Here is an 18,633-nt window from a genome sequence, read left to right on the forward strand (position 1 = left end):
CTCAACCACTGTGCCACCAGGGAAGCCCCCGTGGTTTTTTTTGTTGTTGCTGTTCTTTGTTTTTTTTAATCGAGGTAGAGTTCATTTACAATATTAATATTAGTTGCAAGTATACAACCTAGTGATTCAATATTTTTATAGATTATACTCCATTTAAAGTTATTACAAAACAATGGCTATATTTCCTCGTGCTGTATATAATATATCCTTGTTGCTTATCTTTTTTTTTTTTTTTTTTTTTTTGTGGTACCCGGGCCTCTCACTGCTGTGGCCTCTCCCGTTGCGGAGCACAGGCTCGGGACGCACAGGCTCAGCCGCCATGGCTCACGGGCCCAGCCGCTCCACGGCATGTGGGATCTTCCCGGGCCGGGGCACGAACCCGTGTCCCCTGCATCGGCAGGCGGACTCTCAACCACTGCGCCACCAGGGAAGCCCTGTTTATCTATTTTATACATAGTAATTTATATTTCTTAATCCCCTACCCTATCTTGCCCCTCCTCCCTTCCCTCTCGCCACTGTTAACCACTAGTTTGTTTTCTGTATCTGTGAGTCTGTTTCTATTTTACTATATACATTCGTTTGTTTCAATTTTTAGATTCCACATATAAGTGATAACATAGAGTATTTGCCTTTCTTTGCCTGACTTATTTCACTAAGCATAATAGTCTCTAGGTCCATCCATGTTGTTGCCAATGGCAGAATTTCATTCTTTTCATTCCATTGTGTGTGTTTATATGTATGTGTGCATATGTGTGTGTTTATAAGTGTGTGTGTGTGTGTGTATATATATATATATGTGTATATATATATATATATATATATATATACACATATATATATATATACCACATCTTCTTTATCCATTCATCTGTTGCTGGAAAGTTAGGTTGCTTCCATATCTTGGCTATTGTAAATAATACTGCTATAAACATAGGTGTGCATGTATCTTTTTGAACTAGTGTTTTCGTTTTCTTCTGATACATACCCAGCAGTGAGACTGCTGGATCATATGGTAACTCTATTTTCAGTTTTTAAGAACCTCCATGCTGTTCTCCATGGTGGCTGCACCAATTTACCTTCCCACCAGCAGTGCACGAGGGTCTCCTTTCCTCCATACCCTCACCAACACTTGTTATTTGTGGTTGCATGTTGCTTTTTTTTAAACTGTATGTACAGAGAGAAACAGAGAGACAGCAAATGTGGCAAAATATTGACAATTGGAGTGTCTGAGTGAGGGGGATACGGGGTTCTTTTTTTTTTTATTTTATTTGTTTTTGGGCTGCATTGGGTCTTTGTTGCTGCTCGCAGGCTTTCTCTAGTTGTGGCGAAGGGGGGCTACTCTTCCTTGTGGCACACAGGCTCAGTAGTTGTGGCGCACAGGCTCAGTAGTTGTGGCGCACAGGCTTAGTAGTTGTGGCGCACAGGCTTAGTTGCTCAGAGGCATGTGGGATCTTCCCGGACCAGGGATTGAACCCGTGTCCCCTGCATTAGCAGGCGGATTCTTAACCACTGCGCCACCAGGGAAGTCCTGTCCTGGGGGTTCTTGAAGCTATTCTTCCAACTTTGCTGCAGGTTTGAAATTTGTTGAAACAAACAGTTGGGAGAGAAAGTAAATCAATGTAAAGAAAAAGTTTAGTACATAAGAGCCCAGGTGGCAAATGAGTGTAGCCAAATTGTCAAGGTGGTGCTGAGTTGCTGGCCTTTGGGGGAAACTAGGCTAAGATGTGGCCTGGCGGGGAGATCTGTGGCGACTTCAAAGGACCCTCTCAAGTCCCTGCGTGGCCACACTCACTCCCTGTCACCCGCAGAATCTTCTCTGCCACCCTCACAGGCACACAACTTCCAACAGCACAGCATTCGTAACACTTTCAAACCATTTCCCCACCTCTACCCCTCACAGCATCCTGTGACGTCGGCAGGGCAGGCGTTGTCATCCCACGTGCCAGGCTGGGGGTTTCAGGGACAGAGATGAAGAAGGAGGAAATGTTCCAGTGGGAGACAGGCATGTAAACAGAAACCTACAATGCCAAGTGCTAATTTCAGCCCAGGTAGTAAGGGCCAGGTGGGCGGGGCAGTGAGGGAAGGCCCCCCCCCCCCCCCCCCCCCCCCGCTTTACCTTCGAGAATGAAGATGATGCCTCAGGGAAGTGTGTCACCAGCCGCAGCCTTGGGGGCCCTGCAGAGCCTGGGACTCTACCCCTCTCCTGCTTTGCCCCCTCGTCCTTCTAAGGTGCCTGGCTCTCTCCCGTGGTTCCCCCAGCAGAACTCTTTCCCCTTGGCCATCTCCCACGCCCTCCTGGCTTTTACCTGTTTAAGACCTTAATCCTTACCCTGTTGGAGCCCACTAAGGAGCCACATTCTCCAAAGCTTTCTCCGAACCCCCCCCTCTGGTGTGGAGACCCTCTCCCAGGCAGCCTCGCTGTCTCATCGTGGCAAAACTGTGTAAGCACACAGGCCCCGGCGCCCAATCCTGGCTCCTCTTCTTCCCGACTGAATGACCTTGGGCAAGTCACTTGACCTCTCCATCTCCTCATCATCTATAAAATGGGAGTAACTATAGAGCTTCACTGCGTTGTTGTGAGGATGAGATGAAACAATAGCTTGTTGCTCAGTCTATGGGCCAGCAGATGGGGCGTCACCTGGGAGCTAGTTAGTACAGAGTCCCAGGCCTCACCCCCGACCTTCTGAACCAGATTCACAGGATCCCAAAATGATTCATATGCACGTTAAAGTTGAGAAGCACTGAGACATTATATGTAAAGCGCGAAGACCCTGCCTGGCACACGCTTGGCTCCTATTAAACAGATGTGGTTGCCATCATCATCGGCACCATCATCCCACAGGATTGCCGTTTCCTCATCCTTCTCCACCTGGGAGGAAAGACCACGACTGCCGTGTGCACTATTGCAGACTCAGTGCCCAGAGCAGAGCCGGTGCTTGATAAATAATGGCTGGATTAAGTCATTGTCTAATTTTCATGGAAAAACCCGACTGGAACCCAGTGGCCTTACTCCCAGCTGAGCTTTTTTTCAAACCCCCAGCCTCCTGCAGATACAAGGAACAAAGTCTGGATGGCGAAGGGGTCTCCCATTCAAGAAGGCATGGGGGTGAGCTTGTTGGGAGGAAGTTCATCCCAGTTGGTAAAATCCGTCATTTTCCTACAGGTAGTAGGATCAAAACTCCCCCTCCTTTATCAACCCTTCAGCACCGAAGAGAACATCCAACTGCTGTATTCTTCCTGGAGATAAATATCCTGACCCGTCATTGGCAATCTTCTCCTCCACTGCCGTCTTGACTCAGGGTCCCGTTCTTTGCACCTCTGCTCCACAGTGACAAAAAACACCTCTGCTCCACAGTGACAAACAACGGATTCAACAGAGAGAGGCTGGCTCTGTTGAGCTGGGGAAGCATTTGGAATGACAGGTCCCCCCTCTGGCCTCAGGCTGGGCCATAAACCTTTGTTCAACGGAGGAATGAATCCGCCCTGAAATCTGGGAGCCTTATCAGTTGGGGGGATTAGCAAAGGCCAAGTCTTGACCTGAAGGAAAATCCCAGACGCCCTCCATGCTCCCTTAGGGACCCTCCGGAGTCAAATATTTTCCGAACCAACTCCAGTTAAGTAAATAGCGTTCTGCACGTGAGTGCCGACAGGGTTTCTCAGAGGACCTGACATTCTCCACTTGGTGACTGTCATTTCCTTACAAACATAACATTGGAAGCGATCTTTGCATTCCCAGAATGATTTCCCCAGCCGAGGAATTCTGCATTTCTCCTGGAGTTCAGGGTTGCGGCTTTATTTTGTGCTTTTATGACAACATCCTCTTAATGCATCTTGTGTAATTTGATAAAAACCCTTTCCCCTCCACCCACCCCAATGCGTGTCTTTCTTTGCCACAAATTTCTAGTAAACTCTTCAAAAACTGCACAGCCTAAATTGAACCCTGATGCTTGAAGCACTAATGGGGCGCCTTCTTCAAAGCAATTCTTTACAACCCAACAGTTTACATGTTGCTGGAAACAATGGACTTAAGCGCACAATTTATTTGGATTGGCTAGTTTCATGCTGGTTGGAATCTGCTTTGGGGGGAAAACAAACCCTGCATGTGTTTAGATTTATAATTTATACTGAAAGCACAAATACCTCGTAATAGGGCTGCAATGAGAGGCAGTTATGAGCAAAAGTCACCACAAATGGAGGCTTTCCTGTCTCACAGATATACTACGAAAGACTGCAAACCGCTTTTTAGTGAAGCCACCTTCTCCTTTCCCACCCCCATCTCTACCCGCCCCTGCAAGAGAAACACCTATGGCAGAAGCCATAGACCATCTGCCTGACCTGTGTGCAAATGCCCTGACCTGGCTCTTCCCTGGGGTGTTGTCTGGGGTGGTGTCTGGGGTGGTGACTGTCCTGTGCCTGCGCTAAGTGATTTACGCTGACTACCTCACTCCATCCTCACAACCACTGCCCTCGGCCTCATGATCCCCACGTTAAGCGGAGGAAACCGAGGCACAGGAAGGTGAAGCCGCTCTCCCAAGGTCCCACGCAGGTAATTGATAGAGCCAGGATTCTAACTCAAAGAGTCTTGCTCTAGAATCAACTCTCTCAACCCTGAGGTCCTTTTGTAGTATAATCTGCTGAACTAGCCAGAATGCTCCATTAACTCGACTCTTTATTGCAGTTGAGTTGGAAGAGAAGCAAGGCAAATGGCGGGGAAATAAAATGAGATCGTGACTTCACCAAAGCAAAATTGAGATCCTGCTCTCCAGATGAAACCCAACAGGATCTGGAAGAGAACACATTCAACCTAATCTCCTCCACCTTCTCCAACTCTATCTCCAGGCCCAGACAAGAAGATGCCACGTTTGAAGGGGAGACTCAGGGTCCCAGAGGACCTTCCATCCACAAGAAAGACCCAGAGCTGCCCTTTGGATTCCAGAACGAGGAAGTAGAAGAGTATCCTCTAGAGAGATTACCATGGTGGATTATTATAAGAAGCATCCCAGTGAACGTGCTGCCTGGATCCGCTGCCCCCTGCAAGGAGCTGGTGCTGCTGTAGCCACGAGAATGTGTGATTGCATTGACCAGCAGATCAAGGAGGACGTGATGGCCCTCCAGCTTTGGAAGCAGTCTTCACCTTACCCCTGCTGTCTTTGCTTTCACTTTCTTGGGACCTCAGGACCACAGTGGTGAAGAGGAACGGGTTAGCCTCCTAGAAGACGGAAGTCCACGTTGATGGGAACCATGGCACCCAAGCTGACAGCCAGACCACTGCTGGGTACGTTAGTGCGGCCACGTGGACCCTCCAGTCCCTGTCGAGTTGTCAGATGACTGTGGTCACATGAGTGAGCCCAAGAGAGGCCAGCAGATTGCCAACCCACAGAATCAAAAAAACACAACCAGCTCTCTGTTACAGGAAGCCAGTAAGGTTTGGGGTGGTTTGTTACACAGCGGCTAGAGCTCAAATCATTGTTAACACAGTTAAAACAAAGGTCCTCTATCGAAACCACAGCCATAAAAAGGATTCCAGCACGACCCAGGATGACAGCAGTTTCTGGAGGATTTACCGAAACGCCTCTTACCCTGTCCCTAGCTCATTCATTAGGACGTTGGGAGCCCAACTGTGCTTTTGCTTTTATTTGCTCATTAAATATTTGACCACTGTTTTCCACATAAAAGAAAGAACTATCTTTAGCACTAGGGACACAGATAAATCTGGCACACTAATGTCTTCTAAGAACTCCCAGGACAACAAAGGAGATAGACAAGAGCACTATTGTATTCGTGCAGCAAATATTTGCAGACCAGGCATTACGTTAAGGGCTGGGAATACGATGATAGGAAAGTCACAAATCCAGACCTCATGGGGTCGGGAGTTGAGCCGGGAGGTGGAGGTTAATAAAAGGAAACGACATAAACGTGTGACTGCAAACGGTATTAAATACTGAACTAGTTTGGTAAGAAGAGGCCAGAAAGATTTACTTGAGGAAGCACCTTCTTCTTTTTTTGTTGTTTTGGCCACACTGCATGGCTGTGGGATTTTAGTTCCCAGACCAGGGATTGAACCCGGACCCTCGGCAGTGAGAGCGTGGAGTCCTAACCACTGGACCACCAGGGAATTCCCAGAAAGCACCTTTCAAATTGAGACTTGAAAGAATAGGTGAAGCGCCTGGCCAAAAAGGAGGGGAAGAATGTTCCAGGCCGAGGGAAGAGCATATGGCAGTGGTTCTTTTTTTGTTGTTAATTATTTAATTTATTTATTTTTGGCTGCGTTGGGTCTTAGCGCAGGCTTTCTCTAGCTGCGGCGAGCGGGGGCTACTCTTCGTTGCGGTGCGAGGGCTTCTCATTGCGGTGGCTTCTCTCGTTGTGGAGCACAGGCTCTAGGTGCATGGGCTTCAGTAGTTGTGGCTCGTGGGCTCAGTAGTTGTGGCTAGCGGGTTCTGGAGCTCAGGCTCAGTAGTTGTGGCGCACAGGCTTAGTTGCTCTGTGGCATATGGGATCTTCCCGGAGCAGGGCTCGAACCCATGTCCCCCGCATTGGCAGGCGGATTCTTAACCACTGCGCCACCAGGGAAGCCCATGGCAGGGGTTCTTACCAGGAGCAGTTAGGTTAACCTAGAACCCAACTCTATTTTACATTTAAACACAGAATAGTTTTGGCATGGTTGTAATATGTACTGAATTTTCCTGGCATGCAAGGACCATGGACATTGAGAGAAGGCTGAACTGGACTTTGCTTGGGGGTTCATATTGGTCACTCTTCCGGAGCATCAGGGCTGGCAGCAACTCCAGTCGACATGCTCGTGGTGCACGAGTGGCCAACACCTCACACCTAGACCCACCTGAGTGTGCAGGTGTCACCTTCACAGAGGTTCTACCTGTTCGGTTCAAGCCCCTGGCTACTTCATCAGGACTTCCAGCATTAAAATACATATGATTTTCTTATAGATTACTTTCCACTTATTCTCCTTTGTTTTAGAGTTTGAGAAGTACACGTACATGTTTTCAGTATGTGAGTAGGTAAGTTATACTATTTGTGAATTTCATTTCCGGGTAGACAAGGAGCCACTGGGTCTGATGAGGTTAGAACCACAGGCACCTTTAAGACTCTCCTCTTGCAGTGGGACAGGGAGTCAGGCTGGTGTAAGAACTAACAGGAAGTATGGGGTTAGAGCCCAGAGACCCAGGAGCAGTGTGGTACCAGACGAGGCTAGAGGACGATGGGGGGAAACCAGGACCCCCAGATGCTGCTGGAGGAATGTGAGATGGGACGGTCTGGTGGTTCCTCAAAAGTGAAACATGGAATGTCATCTGAACGAGCACTTCCACTCCTAGGCATATACCCAGAAGAAATGGAAATCTATTGTTCAGACAAAAACTTGAACACAGATGTTCACGGCAGCATTATTCATATTAGCCAAAAACGAGAAACAGCCAAAATGCCCATCAACTGGCAAACGCATAAACAAAGAAGTGGTACATTCGTATGGTGGAATAGTATTCAGCCATAGAAAGGAATGAAATACTGATACATGCTATGATGTCGATGAACCTTGAAAACCTTATGCTAAGGGAAAGACGCCAGACCCAGAAAGCCACATATTGTATGATTTCATTTTTTTGAAACGTCCGGAATAGGCAAATGCATAGAGACAGAAAGAAGATTCGTGGTTGCCAGAGGCTGGGGCTGAGGAGGTAACGGAAAGTGACTGCTAATACGTCTGGGGGTTTCCTTGGAGGGTGATGAAAATATTCTGGAATTAAACAGTGGTGATAATTGTACCACTCTGTTAATTTAGTTTAAAAAAAACCTGAACTGTACACTTTAAAGGAGTGAATTTTATGGCATTTGAATTATATCTCAAACAAAACAAAAAGATGAAGCTGCAGAGATAGACAGGGTCACCCCATTCAAGGCATCATGACCCCGGGTCTTCAACCTCAGACTGACGAGAGCCACTGAAGGTTTTAGGCTTCACCATGATAATGTAGGTTTGCATTTGGGAAAGATCTCTGTGAACAGTGGGCTGGAGATGGGCAAAGATCGACGGCTTTGAAGGTGATGCAGAGCCAGGTATCTGGAGCCACACCTGGCTTCGGACCTGAGCAAGTTGAGGAGGCTTCCCCCACCCCTCAGGGATGCTGCAAGACCACCACGTTGACAGCTGTCTTATAGAACAGCTGTCGCAGAGGTACAATCATGCTTGAGGAGATGAGCCGGAACAAATTGCTTCTGACTGGTGGCATCTGGGAAGACGTTTTGGAAGAGGCGGCCTTTGTGAGAAACTTTGCAGTTGGTTTAGGGCAGGCAAAGATTCTAAAAGCCTGCTGGGAAGAAGGAATCACATAAGCAAAGGTATGGAGGCCAGCAGTACCCAGGTTTGATGAGGTTCTGTGTATCCCGGTCAGAAGGGAAACAAAAATTATGGTAATGCATTAGTCACGGTTCTCCAGAGAAACAGAACCAACGGGATAGTTATAAATTTTATATATATATGTATATATATATATATACACACACACCCACACACACGAGGAGATTTATTATAGCAATTGGTTTATGAAATTATGGAGACCAGCAAGTCCCTCTATCTGTCCTCTGTAATGGAGAACCAGGAAAGCTGGTGATGTAATTCAGCCTGAGCCCAAATGCCTGAGGACAGGGGAACTGATGGTGTGTCTCTCAGTCCGAGTCTGAAGGCCAGAAAACCAGGAGCACCAGTGACCAAGGGCAAGAGAACACGGGTGTCCCTGCTCAAACAAGGAGGACAAATTTGCCCTTCTTTTGCCTGATTGTTGTATTCAGGCCTAAACAGACTGGATGATGCCATTAGCATTGGTGAGGGCAATCTTCTTTACCTTTACTCAGATGACTGATTCATATGCTAATCTCTTCCAGAAACACCCTCAGAGTCACCCCCAGAACGAATGTTTCACCAGCTCTCTGGACATCCCTTAGTCCATGAAGCTGATACATCCAGCTTCTCCTCAGGCGTCCACTCCTTGTCAACCTGACGCCCACAGGCATCTCCTTGAACCATACTTCATCTCCTAATGGAGACAGTAACTAGGTGATAATTCTGCCTAACAGGACACGACTCTCCTGCATCCAGCCAGAACACACTGGCACTGGCCAGTGTGTCCTCCCGTTTCTCACAATTTCCCTGGGAGACATTAGCCCCTCTTCATAGGAGACAGGTTCTAAGGGGCTTATCTAAGAGAGGTCTAAGGAGCTTATCCCTAAAGTCCCCCAGCTATGAAAGGGCTGGCTGGTTTGTAACCTCAGGTCGATTTGAAAAAAATGATGCACAAGGTGGGTTCAGGCCAACTTGTAGCATGTGGACTTTATTTTATAGCCAATAAAGTCAGTTCTTCTCTTCCTGCGCCATAAAACTCATTCTTCTCTGCATGTCTGTTTTGTATTACACATTCCAATCCCTCGAATCTTTCGATAACAAGTTTCCTTAAGGGAGAAATTGTGCTCATTGTTTGGAAAATGTAATCCACCATAGCATAGGAGATGACTGAAGACTCCTGACACCTCTATGTAGGGAGGTAGGGTATGTATATTTCAGTGCCAGAAAAACCCTAACCTGTGAACGCTGTATCAAGGGGGTGATGACAGCTGCCTAATATTAAATAGGAGACGTGTGTTCTTTCTGCCACTTAAACTCCCTGGCTTTGCTCTGAGCAATAAGTAACAAAAACAAATACATATTTGCTGAATTTTTGTTTCATTCTGTTTGGATTCCAGTTGTTGAGATATAATCAGTTCTTTTATGTAATGCATTTTTTAGTATATACTTGAATCTTTACCTTATGGTTTTAACAGCCATAGAGAAAGTCTTGAAATACTTTTAAAGGGAAAGAGGTGGGGCAGGAGGGAGGTGACAGGGATATAAGATACAATTATCAGAATTTAAGACCCGGTGCCAGCAAACCTAGTTGGAGATGGGTGAGACTTCTAAAAGGGAGGAAGATGAATTGGGACAGTGTAGCCACAAGCTTGCTTTCCACCTGAGTAGGTATGCAATCTGGGACAACCAGAGGGAGCCTGTTTGAGGGGCAGGAGTGATCCTAGGACTTCTGGGATCCTTCTGGCTTAGTATAGAAAATAGACTGTAGAGAAGCAGGGGCAGAAGCAGAGAAACCAGATTGGAGGCTACTGCAGTAGTCCAAGCGAGAGATGACAGTGACTTGGTCTAGGGTAGACGGTGTGGAGGTGGTGAAAAGCAGTTGGATACTGGATATATTTTGATGATCAAGTTAGTAGGACTGGATGTGGGGTGTGAGAGAAGCAGAGGAGTCAAGGATAATGCCAGTGGAAGTCATCTGGAAGACACAAGTTCAAGAATGGGGCTGCCATCTGCTGAGATGGAAGAAGATTCTTGATGAGAAGGGGAGTGGAGAGATCAAGATTACAGTTTGGACCATATTAGTTTGAGATACCTAGTAGACATAAATAATGGAGGAGCCAAGGAGGAAACTAAGTACACATAGAAGGAGTTCAGGAGAGAGTTTGGGGCAGGAAATATCCATGTGAAGGCCCTCAGCACATAGGTGGTATTTAAAGCCATGCCATTAGGTAATGTCACCGGGGGAAGGAGTCAGAGGAGAGAGAGGTCCAAGGACAGAGTAGACATGGTTGCCAATCAAAGCTTCCACTCCACAGAGGAGGAATCTAAACCTTGCTTAATTTAGTCACCGATCTCTAATCTCCTTCGACCTGCTGAGGGTGGAGGATAGTGGGAAGAGAACTGGATTTAGACTCAAAAGACCTGGCCCCTCTCCCTTACTGTGGGACCTTGAACCCAGTATTTCACCTCTCCCAGCCACTTCTGAAAACACTACTGCACAGGTGATTCCAAGGATCAAATGAGACAATGATGAGAGTACCACAAACTATAAAGAGCAGAAAATCTCGGTCATTGTTCAGTTCTTTCTAAAGGGACCAAGTCCAGAAATTCACATTTTATCCTGGGTGTAACCGTATCATCGACATTCATTCACTCAACAAACATTTCCTGATGGTCTCCTATGTGGCAGGAACTGGTCACCCAGCAATAAAAGACATGGTCCCTGACTTCATGAAGTTTATTTTCTAGTCAAAGGACCATGGTCCTAACAGCCACTTGTTGTTGAACTTTACTTCTCTTGAAATCCTTGCATTTTGTGTTTTTAAAAGATTTTTTCTTTTTTAAAATTTTTATGTTTGTTTCTAAGAGGTGAGGAGAGATTTTTCAGGTTTTAATTTGTAAGCACTGCTCCACTAACTAAGAAAGTACAGATGTGAATAGAATCATTGCTAAATTTTTCTTTTTAATGTTGGTTTTTCAGTAACATGGTTTTTCATTAATTTATCAGATTACAAGAGCAGGGTTCTGCCAGGGTATAAATGAGGCAATATAGTCTAAGAATTAAAGCAATTTAATACCATGTGACTGCACGGTCCTCAAGAAGTGTCACTGAGGGCTTCCCTGGTGGCACAGTGGTTGAGAATCTGCCTGCTAATGCAGGGGACACGGGTTCGAGCCCTGGTCTGGGAGGATCCCACATGCCGCGGAGCAGCTAGGCCCATGAGCCACAACTACTGAGCCTGCGCGTCTGGAGCCTGTGCTCCGCAACAAGAGAGGCCGCGATACTGAGAGGCCCGCGCACCGCGATGAAGAGTGGCCCCCACTTGCCACAACTAGAGAAAGCCCTCGCACAGAAACGAAGACCCAACACAGCAAAAAATAATTAATTAATTAATAATTAATTATATAAAGATAATTTATATAAATATAAATTATATAAAGATAATTTATATAAATATTAATTAATAATTACCCCCAACATCTTCAAAAAAAAAGAAGTGTCACTGAAACCAAGCAAGTGGCCGACAAGGGGGAAAGGGGTGGTGGTGGGATGAACTGGGAAATTGGGATTGACATGTATACACTGATATGTATAAAATAGATCACTAATAAGAACCTGCTGTATAAAAATAATTTAATTTAATTTTAAAAAATAAGCAAGCGGCCGAGTCACACTCAGGCTCATTTTTTCCTGGACTCGCTGGGCAAGCAAAAGTCTTACACTGCCAGGTGTTTTAAGGGAAATTTAAAAATAATGACTCCAGTCATCTTTTTAAAGTAGAAATTAGCCAGGAACCATTGCCAATTTTGACATTTCAAGGTACCATTTTACTTTATTCTTTATTTTTTTGGTCTTGCCACGTGGCTTGTGAAATCTTAATCCCCTGGCCAGGGATTGAACCCAGGCCCTTTGCAGTGAGAGCACAGAGTCTTAACCACTGGACTGCCAGGGAATTCCCAAGGGACCCTCTTAACACACCCCTGGGCAGTATTAGGACCACTGTTGGGAAACGTAGTTAAGACACATAGGGCTTGAAATCCCAGCATCACCACTTCCTGGCTTTGTGACCTTTAGCAAGTCTCTACACTCTGCTGGCTCTCAGTTTCCTTGTCCATAAACAGGGGATAATAATATTTCCTATCTCCTGAGAATTAAATGACACCAGGCCTATAAACGCCTTAGCTTTACAGTCAGCTCTCCATAAATGGCAGCCAAAGGCGAGGGTTGGGGCCACCGGGCCCTGCTCAGCCCTGAATGTTATGCTAACAGAGGGGATGGGGGTCACCAAGTCCCCTGGGCTCCAGAGAGGTGGAACAGACAGCTCTGCCTGCAACACTCAGATTGAGGCTTCCCAGACCTGTCTGGTTGTGGAGTCTGGTCCTGGCAGGAGGTCGTGAAGGTCTGTCCCCTGGGCGCTTCTGCATGGCAACAGAGAAGGACCAGTGTGTTAGATATTTTCAATCAGGGATACAGGGAATGAGGGAGGGAGTCCAAAATAAACTTATGGTCCTAGATGGCCCAAAAGATAGTGATGCCGTTAACAGAGACGGGTTACACGGAAGACAGAGAAGTGAAGACAGATGATGATATTTAGGAAACAGGGAGTTCAGAGAGGGATTAGATTAAAGGGAGTGTCCGTGGAATTTGGGGATGTGACCACTTCTTGTCCTTAAATAACCTCTTCAGAACAACACAGCAATGATAAAGAAAAATGACTCTGACCTTAATTAAACCTAAACTCCGGGAATAAATTAGCACCACTGGAGCGTCTTACTAATGCTCGTCTCTGTGCGGAGAAGAATCCCACTTCCAGCTCAGACAGTGAGTGCCCTCTGTTGGATGCCTCAGCCGCAAATCCTGATCCTTTTAAACTCCACAAGAGAAGGATACGAGGAGAGGAGAAGGAAAACATTTCCTGGGAGCCTCCCAAGCCTTTTCCATGCATTATTCTGATTTCGTCATCACGATTACTCTGTGAGAGGGTTTACTCCTTCCCAGATGGGGAAACTGAGGCACAGAGAGGCCTAGGTACCATGCCGCAAATCACAAAGTCAGAGCAGAGCTAAGCTTGGAGGCCAAGTTCTGTCCCCATGTATGACAAGGGTGCTTTGGTCAAATGGGAATCAGATGTTCCTCCTAGAGGGGCTGCAAAGGCATCCCAAGTCACAGCCCCTTTCTTTCTTTTTTTTTTTCTTAATTTATTCTTTGGCTTCACTGAGCGGCATGCGGGCCGGATCTTAATTCCCCAACCAAGGATCGAACCTACATCCCCTGCACTGGAAGCACAGTCTTAACCACTGGACTGCCAGGGAAGTCCCCACAGTCCGTTTCTTAAGGGACTTAAGACACAATCTTAAGGACCGAGGTTCAAATTTGACATAAACATAATTATTCAAAGCTTTTATTCCTAGTTCTGTGCAGGACATGCCCCCAGTCGAGGTAAATGGCCATTGGGCTGTTAGAAGTTGATAAAAACCTGGAACCTCACTGGAAAGAGAGTCAGGAGGCTGTGTTCTTGGCTCTGTCTTACGTCACATGTGACCTAGATCAAACTCTTCCCCCTTTCAGCCTTTTGATTGGCAAAAGGAGGGGCAACTTCAACAGCATATTTTCCAACTCTGAAATCTGATGATGATGGGTCCTACCTTTCAGGAGGACAATCTTGGCAGTACCTACAACATTTCAAATGTGCACACCCACTGATGGATTTGTTGGAATCTATCCTAGAGAAATACACACATCAGTGCACAGGACATACACACAGGATGTTCACTGCAACACTCTGAGTAATCATGACCTAAACATCCACCATCACAAGTCTGCCTAAATAAGTCATGGCTTACCTATATGCAGCCTAAATACAGCCAGGAAAAAGGAATGGGGATGGTATGTAAGTGGAAGTATCACCACGATATGCTGTTGAGTGAAGAAAGCAAGATTTGTAAACATATATATTTTTTAAATTTATGGTATGGTCTGAGCCCATTGCTGTATTTGTGTGTGTATAATAAAAGACCTAGAAGGCAGGGTAAAAGGGAGACATTTTCCCCCTGAAAAATGCTTGACTTTAGGGCTTCCCTGGTGCCGCAGTGGTTGAGAGTCTGCCTGCTGATGCAGGGGTCACGGGTTCGTGCTCCGGTCCGGGAGGATCCCACATGCCGCGGAACAGCTAGGCTCGTGAGCCATGGCCACTGAGCCTGCGTGTCCGGAGCCTGTGCTCCACAACAGGAGAGGCCACAACAGTGAGAGGCCTGCGTACCGCAAAAAAAAAAAAAAAAAAATGCTTGACTTAAAAAAAAATTTATTTTTATACAATTTTTAAAGGTTACTTTCCATTTACAGTTATTACAAAATATTGGCTCTATTCCCCATGTTGTACAATACATCCTTGAGCCTATCTTATACCTGACAGTTGTACCTCCCACTCCTCATCTCCTACATTGCCCCTCCCTCCCCTCCCCACTGGTGACCACTACTTTGTTCCCTATATCTGTGAGTCTGCTTCTTTTATAAGATAATCACTAGTTTGTTGTACTTTTTAGATTCCACATATAAGGGCTATCACAAAATGCTTGACTTTTATTTATTTATTTTAAATATATATATATTTAAATTCTATATAATTATTTATTTTTGGCTGCATTGGGTCTTCGTTGCTACACGCGGGCTTTCCCTAGTTGCAGAGAGCGGGGGCTACTCTTTGTTGCAGTGCACGGGCTTCTCATTGCGGTGGCTTCTCTTGTTGCGGAGCACGGGCTCTAGGCGCGCGGGCTTCAGTAGTTGTGGTGCACGGGCTTAGTTGCTCGGCATCATGTGGGATCTTCCCGGACCAGGGCTCGAACCCGTGTCCCCTACATTGGCAGGCGGATACGTAACCACTGAGCCACCAGGGAAGTCCCTGATCGTTCATTTTTATTCTATTTTTACAGAAGTGTCCATCCGTGACAATTGGGAAAGTTTTGAAAAATGGGTCCTTCAGTACTCCTGTTTGAAAAGCACTGGGTCCCTGGAGAGAAGACAGATGTCTAAACGGTGGCAGGCACTCCAAGTTTGCTGTATGAATGAGCAAATCACCTAATGATGGACGGTAGGAGTGACCAAGAGGAAGCCACAGGAAGTAAAACGGCTGGGATGGGGGTGTCTCATTTAGGGCCATGCAAAGGATGAGAGCTTAGGACTTCCTGGCCAGTCTCGAGATGAGCATCACTATGCATTCACGCTCCTGATTTTAAAGATGGAGCTGGGAGACCTTTTCCCCGCAGGTCATGGGACTGACCCACCAGCAAGGCCCACATACAAATAAAAAGTTACGTTCACTGATCATGACAACAGAAGTCAGATGAGGTTAGTAACGGAGATAACCATCTCCTAACCATCCTGAAGGAGTAACAGGAAACACAGACTGTGTGCACAGGATCCTATTTTAAGGATCTAAGTGGAGGCTTTAGGGCACATTCACCTCGGGGTGATGAACTGGGGAGTAAGCAGGGTTCAGCCCTGGGGTGCAGGGTCAAGTCTGCCTTAAGCTCTTCAACTGTGTGGGAAACACCTAGAGCCTGAAAATTTTGCCTCTAAACATAAGCAAAAACTCCCCAATCAGGAAGGCTGCCCGGCACACCTTGCTCCCTTTAAAAATTCCCCACTGGCACGTTCCTGAAACAAACAGATCTTCTTTATACTTAAGGAGACCTGGAACTAGGAAAACGGCATCTGCTTTTCTTTTCTGGGGGGGGGGGGTGTATTTTTCCCTGTAAACTTGTATAGTAGAAAACAGAGTCAGAATAGACCTGTGGGTGTTAAAAAAAAAAATAGACCTGGGTCCTAATCCCTCCCTCTCTGCGTAAATCTTTCAAGCAAACCATTTCTCCTCCCCCCTCCACCTCAGTCTCCGCATCTACAAGCGGAATAATAATATTACCTAAGTTAAGGTGAGGATTAAATATCAGAATGTGTGTAGCATACCTAGCTCAGGCCTGACACAGCGTGAGCCCTCAAACACTAGCTTGTTGAGGGGGCTTTTTCTAATCACAGACCAAAGTGCGAACCCAAAAGAGTCCTGAGCAGTAACAAGTACTATTGATTCAACACCTGCCCTGTACCAGAAACAGCGCTAAATGACATATTTGTAATCTGGTGGCGTTCTCAGCACAACACTCTAGGTAGCTAGTCCGGATCTCCTTTTAGAGATGAGACTCAGTGGGCGAGGTCCCCTGTCTCAGCTCAGCCAGCAGGCGGGCAGGGGACCAGGCTCCCCAGCTGTGCTCCCTATCACCCCGTTCTCACGCTCTTGGCTTCCTTGTTCTTGTTTGCCTCTGTGTCTCCCAAGAGTCAAGATTGTGGGCATCAACTTTGGCTGGCCTTGTTGTTGTTCTGTAGCCTCTTTCATCATTGGTATAATTTTACATAACCTTGGCAAATTCCTTTAAATTTAAAAAAAAAAAAAGGTTCAGTTCTTAAATAACTCCTGAGGGAGAAAAAGGTTTCTATAAATGATTTCGTTCTCTTCTCCTTAACGTTGAACTTAATAGGGCTAAGTCACTGGATCTCATTAACAAGTTGGGTTGTTTGCTGGTTTATTTTCATTTTGGAAACTCCTCTCCATAGTGACCCCCTCTCCCTCCCCCTGGAAAAAAATCCCGTGAGGAATTCTGATCAGAGCCTGAGGCCGTGGGGCACACCCCCTGGAGACTGTCCTGTTTCTAGAAGGCTCCTAGAGGGCAACAAGTCTTGCAACCTGACTCTTAGCCGACTTTTCACCTGTAGGATTGTCTCGGGGAAGGGGGAAAAGGACACAGGCAGGCTTTCTGCCTCCAAACAAAATGATGTATTTCATCAAGGAAGAAAGACTTTAAAACCCATCACCGACATTCACCTGACCCTATAAAAGGCAACCTAGAAGACTCTGGAATCCAACAATTTGGATTTGAGTACCAGTTCTGCCACTAATCTATGTGACCCCGGGCAAGTTACTTAACTTTTCTGTTCCTCACTTTCCTCGTCTGTAAAATAAAGGTGATAACAGTACCTAAATCCATATATGCTTGTGAAGATGAATTAGGGTTTGCCAGGGACTGAGGGGTTTCTGGGACTCTCAGGGTTAAAACTGGGAAAGTCCTGGGCAAACCGGGATGAGCTGGTCACCTGAGATGAGACGAGAAGAGATGTGTACACACTTTAACACACCTGCACATTTCAACGCTCCGGGGTCTTAGCTGTCGTTATTGGTGACCATCTCTGGCACCCATCTTATTTCGCGTCAAGTGTTGCCATGGTCCTCTTCTCCCCATTATCCACCTGCAGGGGCCTCCAATGTGCCTTCTCCTGACATTGCATTCCCCAAAGTCTCCAACAAATGTTTCTACATTCCCAGGACCAGCATCGAGAGAATTTATGATGTGTCAGGTAGGCAGCTTTTCAACAAATCCTGTGGTCTTTTCCCTCTCTTCACCTTCCTCAACTTTCAGGCAACACATAAAGGTGAAAAGGAGGAAAATGCCACATGACGATGGAGGCAGAGACTGGGGTGACGGGCCTGCAAGCCCAGGAATGCCAGTGATCTCTGGCCACCACCAGAAGCCAGGAGAGGAGCCTGGAACAGATTCCCCCTCAGAGCCTCCGGAAGGAGCCCACCATGCTGACACCTTGATTTGGGACTTCTAGCCTCCAGAACTGGGAGAGAACAAATTTCTGTTGTTTTAAGCCGCCCAGTTTGTGGTTCTTTGTTACAATAGCCCTAGAAAACTACCACAGTTCCCTTACACAACCCAAGTCCAGACCTTCAAGTCCTGTGTCCTGACAAATGTTAAGGGCCTCTTCACCGGTCTTCCTGCCTGCAAACTCTTCCCTGAAATCCATCTGAAAATACCAGTTCCCGGCTCCCAGGTCAGAAACCTGCAGTGCCACCTGAGTGCCTGCTTCAATATTCCCCAAACTTACTGGAGAGGATGAATCCCCATAGTTAAAATTACTGGTTCCCTGGGCCCCACTTCAGGCCTCCAGAAATGGGATCACATAAAGGGGCCTTGGAATCTGCATTTTTAATCACCCAAGAGAATGTTATCCTCAGGCATGTTTGGGACCCTCTGACCTACAAGATAAAATCCAGAAGAGACCAAAGATCTTGGTTCACAGACATCCATAAAACGGCAGCAGCCTCCCCGTTGGAATGTCATCTCCCAAGGTTCTCCGGGGTCTTGGAATTCATCCCAACGCTCTGCCTGCCTCGCTCTCCTTCAACTTGACCATCCTCTACTCAAGGATGATTGAGAAGCAGAGACTC

The sequence above is a fragment of the Pseudorca crassidens genome, chromosome 15, assembly GCF_039906515.1.
Source record: "Pseudorca crassidens isolate mPseCra1 chromosome 15, mPseCra1.hap1, whole genome shotgun sequence".
NCBI classification, from domain to species: domain Eukaryota; kingdom Metazoa; phylum Chordata; class Mammalia; order Artiodactyla; family Delphinidae; genus Pseudorca; species Pseudorca crassidens.